This window comes from Lepidochelys olivacea, assembly GCF_965140295.1.
Source record: "Lepidochelys olivacea isolate rLepOli2 genome assembly, chromosome: 11".
Classification (NCBI taxonomy): Eukaryota; Metazoa; Chordata; order Testudines; family Cheloniidae; genus Lepidochelys; species Lepidochelys olivacea.
In genome coordinates, this window is record NC_140421.1 from 17,931,132 (window position 1) to 17,948,042 (window position 16,911).

The 16,911-nt window shown below is 45.3% G+C and overlaps 1 protein-coding gene and 1 long non-coding RNA gene across 2 annotated transcripts in view; one reads left to right on the top strand and one right to left on the bottom strand.

Moving 5' to 3' along the window:
* The window catches only part of MGAT5 (alpha-1,6-mannosylglycoprotein 6-beta-N-acetylglucosaminyltransferase), a 327,724-nt gene that overhangs the window by 33,726 nt on the left and 277,087 nt on the right, over nt 1-16,911 (top strand). The window lies entirely within an intron of this gene.
* The window catches only part of LOC311528082, a 53,325-nt gene continuing 44,577 nt past the window's right edge, over nt 8,164-16,911 (bottom strand). Inside the window, exon 3 of the long non-coding RNA XR_014713508.1 lies at nt 8,164-8,526. This is a non-coding gene — a long non-coding RNA (uncharacterized lncRNA). The remainder of the gene's footprint in view (nt 8,527-16,911) is intronic.

Consider the following 16,911-nt stretch of genomic DNA (forward strand, 5'->3'; position numbering starts at 1 on the left):
AGTGAATATACTGGGAGAGATTACCACTTTTATGCCCCGAACTGACATCATCCTACAGCAATTTAAGAGCGCACACCCAGATTGTATACATGCAAACTTTATATTTTCTATTTACTTTGATTCAACAGGAACACTACCCACTCCTGTGTAACCGCCTTTACTTTTTCTTATTTCATGGTGTTTAGACTAGGGTGACCATACGTCCCGTTTTGGCCAGGAGAGTCCCTTTTTTTAAGACCTATCCAGGATGTCCCAACATTTTTGACAAAAATGGGCATTCTTTTCGTAAAAAAAACGTGGGGTGCAGAGGAACATCTCGGGGAGGGGGGAGGTGAGCTACGATGCCAGCCCTGTGCACAGGGGGGAGGTAGGGCTTGAACAAGCCGCAATGGCAGCTCAGTCTCGCATGTGGGGGCAGGTAGGCCTCAGGCAAGCAATGATGCCAGTTCCAGCCCTATGGCGGGCGGGGGCGGGGGGGGGAGACTCAGGCTAGCCCTACACAGCATCCCATTTGCCCTTTGGGAAATATAGTCACCCTAGTTTAGCCACAAACACATTTTGCTATAATTACAGCTGCTGTTTCTATTTACTCTGGGGGTTGATATGGAAATAGTTCCAGACAAGATGGCAGTATAGAACCTTGAGTGACTGCAAAGAAGTAGTTGCTAATCCTGCACTCTCTGTAGTGTGCTGGAAGTTTTTAGCCATGCTCAGTAGCTGTTTTGAAGCTGTGAGAAAGGCTACATTAAGGGAAGACATTCCTGCATGGGAACACTTCCCCCTCCCTGCCCCTTAGTTAGAAGCTGGAAGCTCCTGGCCAACCAGTAGTGAGATCTGTCAGGGTACAAACTAACAGCCATGTTTAGCACTAGATCCAGCCCAATCCTGTAGGGAGAAGACAAAGAAATCATTGGGATTGAGACTGGGAAAACACCATCAAACGAAGATTCGCAGACTGGAGGCTAAATGCCTTCGGGAGGTGTATTACACCATTGACCCAAAAGATACTGTGTGAGCTAAACAGCTACAGTCACTGTCAAGTTTTTTTTTTAAATCTTATTTGAAGTTGGGTAGGTGCTTAATAGTGTGGATGCTGAAACAATTGAGTATGTTACACAACTAAGTGTTTTATATACTTGTTAATATAACACCCAGGGCGCACCTATCTGAAAACAGAAGTTCTCCCATTGTCAGAAGCCCCAATCCCTGTATCTATTTTGTAAGGTAATATATATATTTTGGTGTCCAGGCCCTGTGTTATATTCTTCATTTTAAAGGGAAATATATTTCTAGTTAGTGATGTTAGTCTAGTTAGGGTCCATTGTAACTGCTGTGCTGTAAGAGGCGGGGGTTGAGTGTTATTCATAAAAAGGAATTTCAAATTATTAACTGTGTGTACACGTAACTGTCTTTGGTTAAACCCTGGTATTAGATTCTTAAGGAGAGGAAGAAAGTGAATCCTATTATAATTTCCACTTTTAGTATTTAGAGGGTTCCTATAGAAAATCCAGCTGTAGTCTCTTGCAGGGATAGGAATTCATGGTTTGTGCAAATACTTTAAGTCAGATAGAGGAATTCTGTAGCACAGAATTGCTAAATAAATTGACTTACCTCCACTCTGCAGAGGTTACACCAGCACCACAGAGCCCATAATATTTCAATAGAAAACAATGTCACAATGTGAAGGTACAGATTCTACATGTTGCAGAGTAGCTCACAGTGAAAACTGCATGTAAATGTAATTGCAGCTAATCTCATACTCACGGTACTCTTCAGCCTTTTGTTACTGGGGAAAAGGAGAGATGGATATATCTGTAGATATACACTACTGGCCTATACACTACCACAGGCAAGATCAGCAGAGGAATTGTTGTGGAGTAAGTACACCCTGTCACGGGGTGTTGGGATGGCATCAAGGTGGCTACCCTTTTGGTGCTGGGCAGCGTGGCCTAGCGGCCCAAGTCAATAGAGCAGGGCAGGCAGCCCACACCATCTAGGATCCCACAGCCTCCTGGCTGGGGAACACTTGAGCCTTGTGGCCCAAAGGGAAGCAGGCTGCCATCCAGTGTTGGGTTTGGTGGCCAGGTGTAGAAGGATCCAGGTCCTCCCTACTCCATCAGGTCCCAGTCCAGAGGGCTATCAGTGGTGAGTGGTGCTGGGTCAGTGGGAATCCCACAAAAACACGCTCACTCCATTCTCGGTACCACAACCGGATCAATGTCTGAGTCCCCCAGACTACTTCCTACCCTGGTCTCTCCACTCCATAGTTTGTAGGTCCGACGACTCCTTGTGGGACTCAGCAAGTGTGGTTTCCAGCAACTCCTTCCCACCATGGGCCTCAGTAGACAGCCGGGTACTTGCCGGGGTCTTGACTTGGCTGGTCTCTGCAGCCTGGAGTTCTGACAGCTTCTGGGTGTGAGCCTCCAACACACATCCACTCTCCTCCCCAGTTAGCCCTGACTTGAGCTGGGACACCCTCTTTATAGTCTGCCTCCAGTTGGAGCATGTCCACCAAGGGGGAGAGTCATGGCCTCCTCAGACCACAGGGTGGGGTTAACTCCTGCAGGGCCAGTGTGGGGCAAGTACACCCCATCACAGGTCCTCAAGTTGGAACTACCTCAGCATCAACAAGAGATAGCCGCTGGCAGGGCATTCTCTGTATAAGGTCCTCAGTTTTGGAAATCACTCCCCACCTTGATTCACCACATCTGTTAGTTTTCAGGCATTTGGCAAAGTGCATCTTTTTTCTCAAAGACTGCTGAGGATGTTTATGGACAGTCCTCTGCTGATGATCTTTTTTCCAGAAAAGGATGATCCATTGGTTGGGACACTAGCCTAGAGTTTTGCAAAAAACTTGGGTTCAGTTCCTTGATCAACCACAGACTTCCTGCATGACCTTGGGCAAGTCACAGACAGAACAGCCCTAGCAGTTTCACCAGCCAAGGCAGGGAAAAGAAAAAGCTGGCTAATCACCACCAAAAAGCTGAGCAGTACAGCATCCCCTAGCCTAACTGACTTAGGAGCCTAGGTCTCATTTTCAAAAGTGACGTAGGCACTTTGGCTCCAAAATCCCTAAATACCTTTCAAAATTTAGGCCTTGGCCTCTTTGTGACTCTGCACTCATCTGTAAAATGGAGACAATCCTACTTCAAAGGGGTATTAAAGATTGTGTGATACTCTGCTACTATTGTAATGGGATCCATAGATGTGATTTTTCATTGATGAGAATGGCATCCAAGGCATGGGCTGGGCATCTCTAGTTATAATTTATAAATTTGAAGAGATAAATAAGTATACTTCCCTACATAGCCTCCTGCTGTTTTCTGAGATTTTACAGTCAATAAAGCTATTAGTTTGTATTTTTAATCTTTAAATACCAGAAGTATTGCTCACTTGTCATTATATCCTATTCTAAGATCATGACCCTAAACTGAGTACAGTAAGCAGCTGTCAGTGGGGAAGTCAACACAATGCTGTCCTGATTGTTTCTCACACTGGCAAGTATAATATGTTTCAGACTAAAACTATTGTCTTGGCCAACTTGTGAATGGTGTTACTATAATGTGGTTTAGCAAAGTAATAGGCAAGAGTGCATTTCACAAATAGAATGCAGCCATGCGTTGTCATCTGATCATTGTTGTCATATAACTAGAGGATAAACTGAAGAGACCGTTTGGCCTTCTTATAACCAGTGCCTTCTCTCTGTGTGGCATGTGTTAGCACTAGCCTCATTCAAGCATGCTTCATACAATTCCTGTTTGACATTAGCCTACCCAATTATCTATATACGTACATCACCTCCAGACACTTTGCAGTAAAACCACTAAACTGTAAGTGATGGAATGCTGGAACAACTCTCTCTGGCTGGATTTCCCTTTGGTATGAGGTTGCACTCATGTTATGCTTACAGCAGTTCCTGAGAACGAAGGCATCTGTCATAACACAGGACATTACTCCAACACTAACTATGCATACTGGATGTGACGTGCTGATTATCATGATGAAAGCTATCGTCACCAAGTTGCCATATTTGGGACAGAATACCTGTGTCCTGGGGTGTCCTTCTGTTTCAGCATGACCTAATGCAATCAGCATTACCGAATGCATTAGTTATTGGAGATCGTAATGGGGCGTGGTCACTGAGCACACCCCCTTGTGGCCCTGCAGGTACATTCCTCACAGCACCCACTCTGGATCTTTCATTCAACTACCCAGACTATATTAGTTCAAAATGTAACTTTAGCACCCTGATGGCCAAGATGGAGTCTGCTCTGCAGGCAGCTCTGGCCAAGAGAAGGCGCGCCCAGGAACTCAGCGGTGAAAGTCCCTTCCACCCCAGGGGCACCTGTTTCAAGCCCCCTAGAGTGAATGAACACACACACACACACACACACACACAGAGGAAGAATACAATTAATATAGGAAAGGGAAATATTTATTCACAGAGTGATGAATGGAGGAAAAACAACAGGGGGGAAGATAGTGGGAGCAGTAAAACAGGGTTACATTCAACACAAGGCCCCACCACAGGTATGGTGGTACCAGTCTAAAAGGGCAGATACCGAGCAATGTCTCTGCAAAGAGTTCAGAAGTCCTGGCCAAAGTTCCAGTCCAATGGTGACTCTTGGGTGCTCTTGGTCATCTTCGGCACCAGTAAATTTTCCCCAACAAACCCCTCCAGTGCCCTCTTCTGCCGCTCTCTGCAAAGCCACACACAGCGACAACCTCCCCACTTAAATAGCTGCAGCCTCCCTCCTTATTCCCAATACAAAGTCACAAGCCCCGGTACTCACAGCCCCGTGCAGCTCTGGGCCGCAGTGATACTGGGTCCAGCTCCAGTTTCTCGGGCGATTCCTCCCTGGCACAGTGCTCCTCCTGGCTTCTGTCCTGGGATGTCCCCAGTCAGCTGCTCTGTCCCTCTCTGGCTTCAGGTGAGTTCTTGGCTGCTTCACTTTGTGAGGACCTGCTTACTGTAGCCTTTCTGTCTGGAGCACCAGACACACACCCTGTTCTCTCACCTGTCTCTCTGCTTCCCTCCCCCCAACAGCACTTCCTCCACCCTTAGAGGTTTTTAAGGCCCGGCTTGACAAAGCCCTGGCTGGAATGATTTAGTTGGTATTGATCTTGCTTTGAGCAGGGGGCTGGACTAGATGACCTCCTGAGGTCTCTTCCAACCCTAATATTCTATGATTCTCCTTCTGGAACAATTAGCACTTCCCCCCTCAGGAAAAAGATTTAAAGGGGCCATGCTCTCTAACCCCCAAAGGGGTTACAAAAACATATATCGCCTTCACAGGGTCTGTTTTATTAACTGTTTCTACAGAGTAAACTTACTTTCTTTAGCTGCTCAAGTTAATGCCCACTCTGGGTCCCTATAAGAATCCAGGTAGCTTTTCCTTACCTTTATTCAGGGGGCCCAGCCCTTCTGCAAGAGCTGGATTGTACTTCCCACAGTTCCTTTGTCCCTCCTTACAACAGGAGGCTCCAGCTGTCCTCCTTGTCCTCCAGCTGGAATTATAATTCAAGCCCAAAGCAGAGCCTCAGACAATTTCCCGTCTAACAGTGCCTTTCCTGCAATTAGTCCTTTCTTTCACCCTCCAGCTAGGAAGGTGCAGCAGTTAGTCCTTTTCCTGCTAGTGGTTTTCTGCTCTGAAGGAGAAGGCAGCATACGTGCTGGTCCCCTTCCCAAAGCTACGCAATTGGTTGGGTGAGAAGGGAGCCTTGCCCTACCCATTCTGCAAGGCTTCTGGTCCCAGGGCCCTTAAAGAACCAGTGATGGGATTTTCTCCCAAACACCACTTGTTCCTGGGACCACTTCCTCTCACCAAGATTTCCTAGGTTCTTGTATATATCAGACTTTTCAAAACCTTAAAGGGTCAGACCATATGGTAGGGGGGATTGATCCTACCCTTAAGGGGCAGACTACCCAATTACAGAGCTCTTGATGGGTCATCTGAAGTCTGGTTCAAGCAGGCAGTACTTTCAATTATCAGAAGGGTGGTACATTCATAGAATCATTGTATTTAAGGCCCCAGTCAGACTAACACACATGCTTAAATTTTGAATAGTCCCATTGTTTTTAACATGTCTCTGCAGAAATGGGTGCCTACGTGCTAATAATCTACCCTTTTACTTTGTGTTTTCCCTTTTAAGTATGCTCCTCTGCAGGTACCGATGTGATTTAACTAGTAACTTTGTTAGTTTTCTACAACACATGGTTTCATTACAGTCTCCTCTAACTATATATAAAGTTAACAAATCATTGTTTTATAAAAGTTAAATCAACTTCATTGAAAAGTCAAGGAAAAGAAAAAATAGTGCTTGCTAAATAGTTACAATGAAAATTGCCAGGAGAAAATGCTGTAGTTTGGAGAAATATTATAAAAAAATGAAAAGTAAAATATGAAATTTAACTGTTAATTATTTTTAAGCTCTTTTAGATCAGGACTATTTCATGCCTTTCAAATTCTGCATATTGCAAAAATAAGCTACATGTTCAGGAACATTAAGAAACAGAAATTAACCCCCTGCTAGGGGTACGTTCCACTCTGTTCTGATAAATAGCATTTGTCTTTTCATGTTCTTTAGTAAATATCTCACAGCTAGTCTTTCAAGTCACTAGTTCTATAACCAATGGTCAGAAGATTCATAAGCTGATACAGTATTGGAAAAAGTCTCTGATCAGTTGCCTCCATTCTTATCTATTTTGAAAGATCAATATTTGTCAAAACCTGCAGTGCATTACCCTAATTTGTATTAGGCCTGAAGATTTTCAGTGAAGCAAATTTGATGAAGCTTGAATAGTTGCCTAGATTATATTTCCTGCTATTTTTTTCTACATTTGCTTTATATTTCTACTGAATTTCACATACATCTCTGTCCACAGAGACATGATTGAACATGCTGCCTATTGTACAAATGTATGTACAAATGCACTATAAGGTGGGTAGAAAGCTGGCTAGATTGTCGGGCTCAACGGGTAGTGATCAATGGCTCCATGTCTAGTTGGCAGCTGGTGTCAAGTGGAGTGCCCCAGGGTCGGTCCTGGGGCCGGTTTTGTTCAATATCTTCATAAATGATTTGGAGGATGGTGTAGATTGCACTCTCAGCAAATTTGCAGATGATACTAAACTGGGAGGAGTGGTAGATACGCTGGAGGGGAGGGATAGGATACAGAAGGACCTAGACAAATTGGAGGATTGGGCCAAAAGAAATCTGATGAGGTTCAATAAGGATAAGTGTCGTTCCCCTCTATTCGACATTGGTGAGGCCTCATCTGGAGTACTGTGTCCAGTTTTGGGCCCCACACTTCAAGAAGGATGTGGATAAATTGGAGAGAGTCCAGCGAAGGGCAACAAAAATGATTAGAAGTCTGGAACACATGACTTATGAGGAGAGGCTGAGGGAGCTGGGATTGTTTAGTCTGCAGAAGAGAAGAATGAGGGGGGATTTGATAGCTGCTTTCAACTACCTGAAAGGGGGTTCCAAAGAGGATGGCTCTAGACTGTTCTCAATGGTAGCAGATGACAGAATGAGGAGTAATGGTCTCAAGTTGCAGTGGGGGAGGTTTAGATTGGATATTAGGAAAAACTTTTTCACTATGAGTGTGGTGAAACACTGGAATGCGTTACCTAGGGAGGTGGTAGAATCTCCTTCCTTAGAGGTTTTTAAGGTCAGGCTTGACAAAGCCCTGGCTGGGATGATTTAACTGGGAATTGGTCCTGCTTCGAGCAGGGGGTTGGACTAGATGACCTTCTGGGGTCCCTTCCAACCCTGATATTCTATGATTCTATGAGCCCCTCAGTGGTACCACAAATAGGACTGGATAGTCATTTTAAAACATATTCTAATAAATAAATGACTACAAAGCTTAAATAAGACCAAAAAAGGTAGCTGGTTGGCAGATTTACCATTTACAGGGTTCCCTGTGTAACCTTTGGGTGGGCTAGAGTTTACTTCATTGCCCTTCTCCAGTGCCTAAAGAAAGCCCAACTCCCATAGAAAAGCACCTGGAAAGAGAAACCCAGAATTCAATCTCTAAGGATTTTCAGTAAGGATTGCACAGGGTCAATCTCATTCAAGTCCAAAAGAACAAAAGGAATTAACTTAATTCTTAAGTACCAACTTTATAAAATTTTATGATAAAGAAAGAAATCACGACAACTTAATTTTTACAACATAACCTGTCTACTTTGTAATCCACATACATTATCTTCACATTTATACCTAAACATAAATAAAGGAAACACATTAAATCTAAACAGGTCAGTCCCCACAGAAATACAGTGAGAAGAAACTCAAGTTTCCAAAAGCTTAGATTGAGTTCACCTGAGTCCCAGTTAGTCTCTGATCACCAAATATTTACAGTCTGTTGAGTCAAAAGCAACATCTTCCCTCCACTTGCTTGTAGAAATTTTCAGCCGAGGAGGAAGAGTCTGCATTGATTCCAGCTGAAATCACTCAGTTAGCTCGCCAGCTAAGCAATTAACCAGCCACTCAGCTAAGTATATAGATGTTTTTAAAACCCTGTTACAAGAAAAATACAAAACTGAGAATAGCAAAATAAATGACTTCCCCTGCATTATCACATTTAATAAAAGAAAAGTTTATGAATCATACTAGTTGAGACAATTTATCTAAAACAATCTGGCTAAAATCAAGCAACATTCAAAGTATTTTTCCCTCCCAATTTTCCCTTCCTGTAATTAGCTTCCTTATTGGAGGGTTAACTGAATACAGAACTTTGAATAATAATTCATTTAAACTACAATACAGAAACCTATTTTTCCAGCAGCCCTCAGAAGCAGTGCAAAGGCTTGGGGGGAGTCAGGAGCAATGAAGGAGCTGAGGAAGAGGGAAGTAATTTCTGGGAAGGAGCCTGGGAGCAAACCTGGAGGGTTGTGAGAAAGGTATACAATAGGCTTTTTGGAGGGGGAAGGAATTGTTACGGAGTTGGGAAGCCTCCTGCATGCAGACCCTGGCTGACCTCTAGCCTCTCCCATTCAGTCAGGCACATCTGCCCCGTCCCCACAGGCACCAACGTTCCAAAGTGCCAGGGGGTGCTTGACCCCCCGCTCTGCCCCCACTCCCCCCTTCTCCCAAGGCCCCACCCTGCCTCTTCCCGCCCCACTACACCCCCTTCTCAACCCCTCCCCCGAGTGTACCGCATCCTCACTTCTCCCCGTCCCTCCTGCATGCTGCAAAATAGCTGTTTGCGGTAGACAGGAGGCGCAGAGATGGAGGAAGGAGGGGGAGGTGCTGATCAGCAGGGCCCGCCAGTGGGAGGGAGGTGCCGGGAGGTAGGGGAGAAGATGATATGGGGGCTGCTGGTGGGTGCTCAGGACCCACTTTTTCTCCTTGGGTGCTCCAGCCCCGGAGCTCCCGCCGGGAAGCGCGCCTGCGGACAGGGTGGCACACAGAGACACATGGCCTCACCTCCACGTAGGAGCCGGAGGGGGGACATGCTGCTGCTTCTAGGAGCTGCTTGAGGTAAGAATTGCCCAGAGCCTGCACCCCTAACTCCCTCCCACACCCCAACCCTGATCCCCCTCCCGCCCTCCAAATCCCTCAGTCCCAGCCCGGAGCACCCTCCTGCACCCCTACCCCCTCATCCTCAGCCCTACCCCTGAGCCCGCATCCCCAGCCAGAGCCCTCACCCCCTCCTGCACCCAACCCCCAATTTCGTGAGCATTTATGGCCCACCACACAATTTCCATACCCAGATGTGGCCCTCAGGCCAAAAAGTTTGCCCACACCTGCTCTGACCCCTCCCTATTGGCTGCTGACTGCAACCTCTGGTGACTGGCTACCCTATGTTCTGGCCCCACAGCAGCCCCTGGTGGGCAAAAGGCATAACTGTAGCACCTCTTCGGCAGAATGTATTTTCTACGGGTGGGGGGGAGCATGAATTCTGAGCATGGGCAGTGGTGCAGAATTCCCCAAGGAGTAAAAATGCTTCAGAGTTAGGGAAAACAGCCCACTTTCTGCTCCTGGTGCTCAGCTTCTCCCAACACACACAGTGCATGTGGGCTTTTGCAAAGCAGCTGCCTTGACTACTTGCCCTCATGGAGTCTGAGTCCAACAACCGGGAACCTACTGAGCATACCCAAAACTATCACATCCAATTCCAGAAACTTCTAGATGTGAAGTGCTAAATCTGCCTAGCAACAACAACCCAGACACAACTCATTCCTACCCACCCACCCCCAATAGATCTCTTAAAGAGATATCTCCCCATGAGGCATGTGAATTACACTTGGACACAGCCACCCCTTACTTATAGGAGACATGCCACACAAAACCATATACTTACAGTGTCTCTGGGGGGTCAGGCTCAGGTTTGAAAGAAGTAGACTACACAGAGTTCTGCTCAACTTGAAAGCCATCTCCTGATTCTCTACCCTCACAAGACTCTCTCCCATGTAGAGGGAGCTGGAGAAGGACAAGTTGCTTCTTAAAGGAACAACAGACTACACCTTATATCAGGGGTCAGCAACCTCTGGCACGTGTGCCAAAGGTAGCATCCAGGCTGATTTTCAGTGGCACTCTGCTGTCAGCCTGGAGTCCCGGCCGCTGGCCCCACTCATCCCACTGCCGGTCCCGGCCACCGGTCCAGGGGGCTCTGCTGATGGCCTGAGGTCCTGGCCACTGGCCCGGGGCTCTGCTCATGGCCTTAACCTGGCACTCTGCAGCCACCCCCAGCTGTGGTCCACTGGCCCCAGCCTGGGGCAGTGAGGGGTGAAGACAGGGGCAAGAGGGGGCACAGCTCAGCAACCCCACCTTAAAAATTGTTCCAGCACCACTGGGATATTTTTAAGTCCTGATTTGCTGCTTATATCAGGCCGCGTGGAACAGCACACTGTGTTTGTCATTGTGCGTGCCCTCTGTCCCCATTTTCCCCCACTGTGAGTTGAGGGGTACTAAATGGCAGCTCCTAAGAAAGCAAAGTTAGATGTCCGTTCATTTCAGCCTTCTCAGACATTATTCAAAAGAAGGACCATGCTGTTTGTGCTTTCTGTTGTGAAAGTGGTGTTTGTCGCACATCAAGTGTTTGACGACATTTTGAAACGAAGCATGAGAAAACCTTTCTTGATGAAGCAGACAAGACTGAATCAATCAAAAAGGCAGTAGCAGGAAAGCAGTGTTTTTAAATGCTTAAGTGTAAGTAAAAATCAAGGTACAGAAGGAAGTTACAAGATTGCACAGTGCATTACAAAAAACAGAAAGCTGTTTACAGATGGGGAATATATAAAAGAAGTTTTTCTCAGTTCGGAGGTTTTGTTCAATGATTTGCCAAATAAAGATACAATCATACCTAGAATAAAAGAACTGCCTGTCTCTGCCAGAACAGTTGAGAGACACATAAGCGAAATGGCAGAAAACATTAACGAAAAGCAGACGACTGCATTAAAAGACACAGCAGTGTTTAGCGTTGCAGCTGATGAGAGCATGGATATAAACAACGTTCCACATTTGGCAGTTGTTGCAAGATATTGTGCTTCCGATGGAATCCAAGAGGAACTTTGTTGCCTAAAACCCCTGCATGGCACAACAAAAGGGGAAGATATAGTGGAAAGTTTTGTAAACCATTTTGAAGAATGAGGCGTTGACATCAAAAAAATATTTTGTGTGACAATAGATGGTGCTCCTGCCATGGTCGGAAAACAGAAGGGATTTGTAAAGTTACTTGAAGATCAAATTAGTTGCCTGACAGTCAAATTTCACTGTATTATCCATCAAGAAAACCTGTGTGCTAAAATTTCTAATTCAGAGCTTAATAATGTGATGAATACAGTGGTGCAAATTGTGAATTTCCTTGTTGCTTGATCTGCTTTGACTCACAGACAGTTTCAAGCACTGCTAGAAGAGATGGACAGTGCTTATAACGACATTCCACTTCACAGCAACATTGGGTGGCTAAGTTGTGGCAAGGTTTTGGTGTACTTTTTAAATTGTTTTGATGCAATCAAGGCCTTTGTCAGAAAAAGGACAAAACTACCCCGAACTGGATGATGACAAATGGATGTGTCAGCTCATGTTTCTAACGGACATCACCGCTCACCTAAATGAACTCAACCTCTGTCTCCAGGGCAAATGGTTCTGGATCTTCCTGGAAGGCATTTATTGTAAAACTAGCAGTTTTTTCTTGGGATAGTTGAACTTTGACTTTCCGCTACTTCCAACACATAAAAGAGCTATCGACACATTGCACTATCAGTGTCGATGAAATTGGAATGTACATGCAAGAACTGGAATCAGAATTTTCTGACAGATTTCAAGATTTCCAGAGATTTGGCCCAATGCTTTATTTTCTAATTAAACCTGAAAAGTTCAACGAAAGCGACTTGGATTTGTCTGTATTTCAGTGGATGGGTGTTGAAGATTTCAAATTGCAGCTCATTCAGTTAAAAAGCTCAGAATTGTGGGCATCAAAGTTTGGAGATCTGTGGCGTGCACTTGAAGCTACCGAGAGAGATCATAGGGCCTCTATTCTGACCTGCTGGACATCCCTGCCAGTGAAATTTAACTGTTTGAAGAAAATTGCATTTGCAATGTTTTCAGCATTTGAATCCACATACCTGTGTGAATAGATATTTTCACACATGAAACCTGTCCTCTGTCCCTCTCGGAGCTGGTTAACAACTGATCACTCAAAAGTCTATGTGCAGCTTAAAGTACATGCTAGACATTGCAAAATTCGGCAAGGAAAAGCAAGGGCAAAGATCACACTAAACTGACGAGATCTGCATGCTAATTTAATTTTAAATGAAGCTTCTTAAACATTTTTAAAACCTTATTTACTTTACTTACAACAATAGTTTAGTTGTATAATATAGACTTATAGAGAGAGACCTTCTAAAAACATTAAAATGTATTACTGGCACGCAAAACCTTAAATTACAGTGAATAAATGAAGACTTGGCGCAACACTTCTGAAAGGTTGCTCACCCCTGCCTTATATAGTCATTACGCCAGGCTCTATCCTGCTTCCAGTGAAGTTAGTGGGAGTTTTATTCTTATTAAAGACTGTTGAATTTGGCCTAGCATCTTCAGTGTGACAGATGTAATTACAGCCCAGGATATCTGATATCTAAAGACAAAACATACCCTTTCTGCTTAGCACCCTAATCTCAAAACAGAACAAAGCAGGGTTAGTTCCAGTCAAAACTTGGATGGGGAAACTTCAAGGAAATTCCAGAATGACTCTTGGTGATTCAGTAGGTGGCAGTCTTTTCTCTGCATCAGTTCTGATCCAGTAGAGATTCCAGCAGGCAGGAGCAGAAGCGGCCAAAGCAGGGACTGTGGCATTGGAGGGGAAGGGGTAAAATGGGGTCTGGCCAGGTCCACCTCTGTCTCCAGCACCACCTGGACATAGAAATTTGTGAAAGACTCCAACACTCTGTGGGCACTAGGACCCAGATGGGACCTCAAATGTGGCCTTGAGAAAGAACTGCAGAGAAAAGCCAGAGAGACAGCAACTGGTAGGAGCAGAAGCAGCCAAAGTAGGGACAGGGTTGCCAACCCTCCTGGATTGGCCTTGGGTCTCCTGGAATCGGCATCAATCTCCCGGTGACTACTGAAAGCAGTCCAGGAGATTTTAATAGGATATTTAAAGAAAATAACATTACATCATGTTGGGGGGAAAAAAATCTCCCGGAATAGCTTCAGTCAGAGTTGGCAACCCTAAGCAGGGACCCCCGGACATTCAGACAACTTTCTACAGTTTACCTGGACTTTGTCTGCCCTGTGCTGTTTGGCTGTTTGCTCCAAAACCTCTCTCTCCCCCTCCCTCAAGTCTTTTCACCTCAGCTTCACTCTGCACCTGCTCCTCCTCCCCGTCCTGTCTGCTTCACCCCTTCCCTTCCCTTTCCATTCAGCCAATTCTCTTCTAACTAGACCCACCCAAAAAATAAATCATGGAACTAACATAACGTTTGCCAACATCACAGTTTACTCAGCTTGTATGTTCTACTTCTTTCTTCATCCTATGTCTGCTGTATCTGTTTAGATTATGAGCTCTTATTTACAGGAACAGTCCACTTCTCTGTGTTTGTGCTAGGCACTGTACAATGGGGGCCCATTCTTCACTGGTGCTGCTAGTGCAGTCTTCAGGATCATCAGTAGAGCTACGTACTTCACAGCTTGCAGTCATTTAAGATCTCATGAAATTCACACTTCAAGTTAACCCTAGAGTCCTGGGCAAAGCATGATACCGGGAATTACATTCTGTCTCATTAAATTCTCCACTGGATACAGTGTTGACTGGTTGTTTTTGCATGGAGCTGGCGGTCAGCAGGAAGTCCCAAGTTCAAAAACCTGGCTCTTAAGAACTGACGTTGTCTGTGGCCTCAGGGGAGTGACAGCCTCTCTGTCTAAGGCCATGTCTACACTAGAGAGCTTACTAGGGCACAGCTGTACCAATGCAGCTGTGCTACTGTCAGATCTCCTGGGTAGCTGCTGTATGCCAACTGGAGAGAGCTTTCCCATCAACATAATTAAACCACCCCCAATAAACGGTGGTAGCTATGTCGGTGGGAGACGCTCTCCTGCTGACATAGCGCTATCCACACCAGCACTTCTGTCGGTGTAACTTATGTCACTCAGGCCTAAGAGAACTTCTATATCTCTCATATACACAGATACAACTTGCTTGCTTACTCAGTCCCAAAATAAAGAATACTATAGAAGGAATGTTAACGTGGTATGGGGTCATAAGTGCTTAAGAAATTGATAACTCCTATCACCTCAAACCAAATTTTTTTAACTTGGGTTCATAGATATGGCTCTAGGGTTGCCAACTTTCTAATCACACAAAACCCTACACCCATGCCCCACCCCTTCTCTGAGGCCCTGCCCCTGCTTGCTCCATCTTCCCTCCCTACATCACTCGCTCGCCCCAACCCTCACTCACTTTCACCAGGCTGGGGCAGATGATTGGGGTGCAGGAGAGGGCTCTGGGCTGGGGCAGGGGATTTTGGTGTGGGGTTTTGGGCTCTGGGCTGAGGCTCCAGGTAGGACCAGAAATTAGGGGTTCAGGGTGCAGGAGAGGACTCCGGGCAGAGGCAGGGGATTAGGATGCGGGGGGGGAGGGGAAGGATCCAGCTGAGAGTGTGGTGTTCGGCTGTTGGGGGGGGGGGGTATTTGGGTGCAGGAGGAGACTCAGGGCTGGGGCAGGGGTGCGGGAGAGGGTTCAGGGTCCTGGCAGCGCTTACCGCAGCTCCCAGGTAGCAGCCATCAGGTCCCTGCAATCCCTAAACACGTGGGCATCCAGGGAAGCTCCAGGCGCTGCCCTCGGGCAGCGTCCCACAGCTCCCATTGGTCACAGTTCATGGCCAATGGGAGTTGCAGAGCTGGTCCTCGGGGCGGGAGCAGCGAACGGAGCCTCCCAGGCCACCCATGCGTCGAGGGGCTGCAAGGACCTGGTGGCCACTTCCAAGAGCTGCGTGGAGCTAGGGCAGGCAGGAAGCCTGCCTCAGCCCTGGTTGCCCGCTGCGCCACCGAGTGGACTTTTAACGGCCCAGTTGGTAGTGCCAACCAGAGCCACCAGAGTCCCTTTTTCGACCGGGCATTCCGCTCAAAAAACAGATGCCTGGCAACCCTACTCTAGATATGGACCCAATTTGAAAGTGTTGACTTCGGTTTCTTGTTTCGTGAGTCTATATGTGAAGTATAGAATTTAGAACAATAACTAAAACCAACTCATCTGTTCTGTGTGTGACAGAGTTCATTTAAGTCCAAATGAATGACAGAAATTGAGGTACGAGCAGAAGAGAATATATTTCCAATACATGTTTGTGATTCACCCAACTAACCACTAGATGTCACTGTAAAATGTGTCATAAAAAAGAGAAAAGAGCATTTATTTGCCAATAAATATGGACACAACCACTCAGGAGCTCCAAACTATAAGCTGTAATACATTCAGTATTTAGTACTAGGCATTGAGAAATTTCAAGTCTTATACAGCAGGATAAACAATCTAAAAAAACCCCAATCTCTTAGGTAGCTTGATTAGCAAGTCTCCTTCATGTTGATTACAAATAGCAAACTAGCCAGTGTTTTAAAAGTGTGGGTGCCAGACATCAAGGCCAAAATGTACAAAAGCTGCTGTAATATTGCCGACAGAGATATTGATCACAGATTTATTGCCAAGAACAGACAGACCCTTTCTTCCCAGGTGTATTTCATCCGATTCTAAACACCATAAAAGCCTTTGTTGAAACTGGGAGTTCTTAAATGATTAACCTGCCTCTTAGCAAAAGCATGTGGTTTCATCTGTAAATGTACTGTAATTACCATAATATGCATATCATGGAGTTATTAAATGAAAAATATTTTTCATCTTATGAGACAAAAAAAAAATTCTTTTGCTGTGAGTGAAAATATTTTCAAACAGCTTTTAGAGAGGATTCCTGAGATATCAGGATGTGAGAGAATATTTTATCATGGTTAGAAAAGTGAAGTATTTTTACTGGTTTAACATTGATGATACTCAGCATTGTTTTTAACCTCTTCTGAGAAGCTGGAAACTACAGTTCCCCTCTCCCTCAATATTTCCATTGCCCATCTAGCAAACACCTGATTATTTTTTTTAATTGCTCTGACACACACTTTTTACAGAACTTGAAGGTTATTGACAAAAGAAAATAAAACTTGGTGTTTTTTTTAAGCAAATCAATTTATTTTTCTGCTTTTTCAATTTATTTATTTGCACATTAGAAATAAAAGGCCTTACCGTCTATGTTTTTGCTGGAAGATTCCTTGGCGGACAGGTGTAACTAAGGCATCATAAGCGACGGAAATGTGAGCCACTCAGGGCCTGTTCTTATGTCCATTCAAGTCAATGGGAGTCTTTCCAGCAGGTTCTGGAAACTGGATTTTTAGTCGCTGTCTAAAACTCCAGGGCTGTTG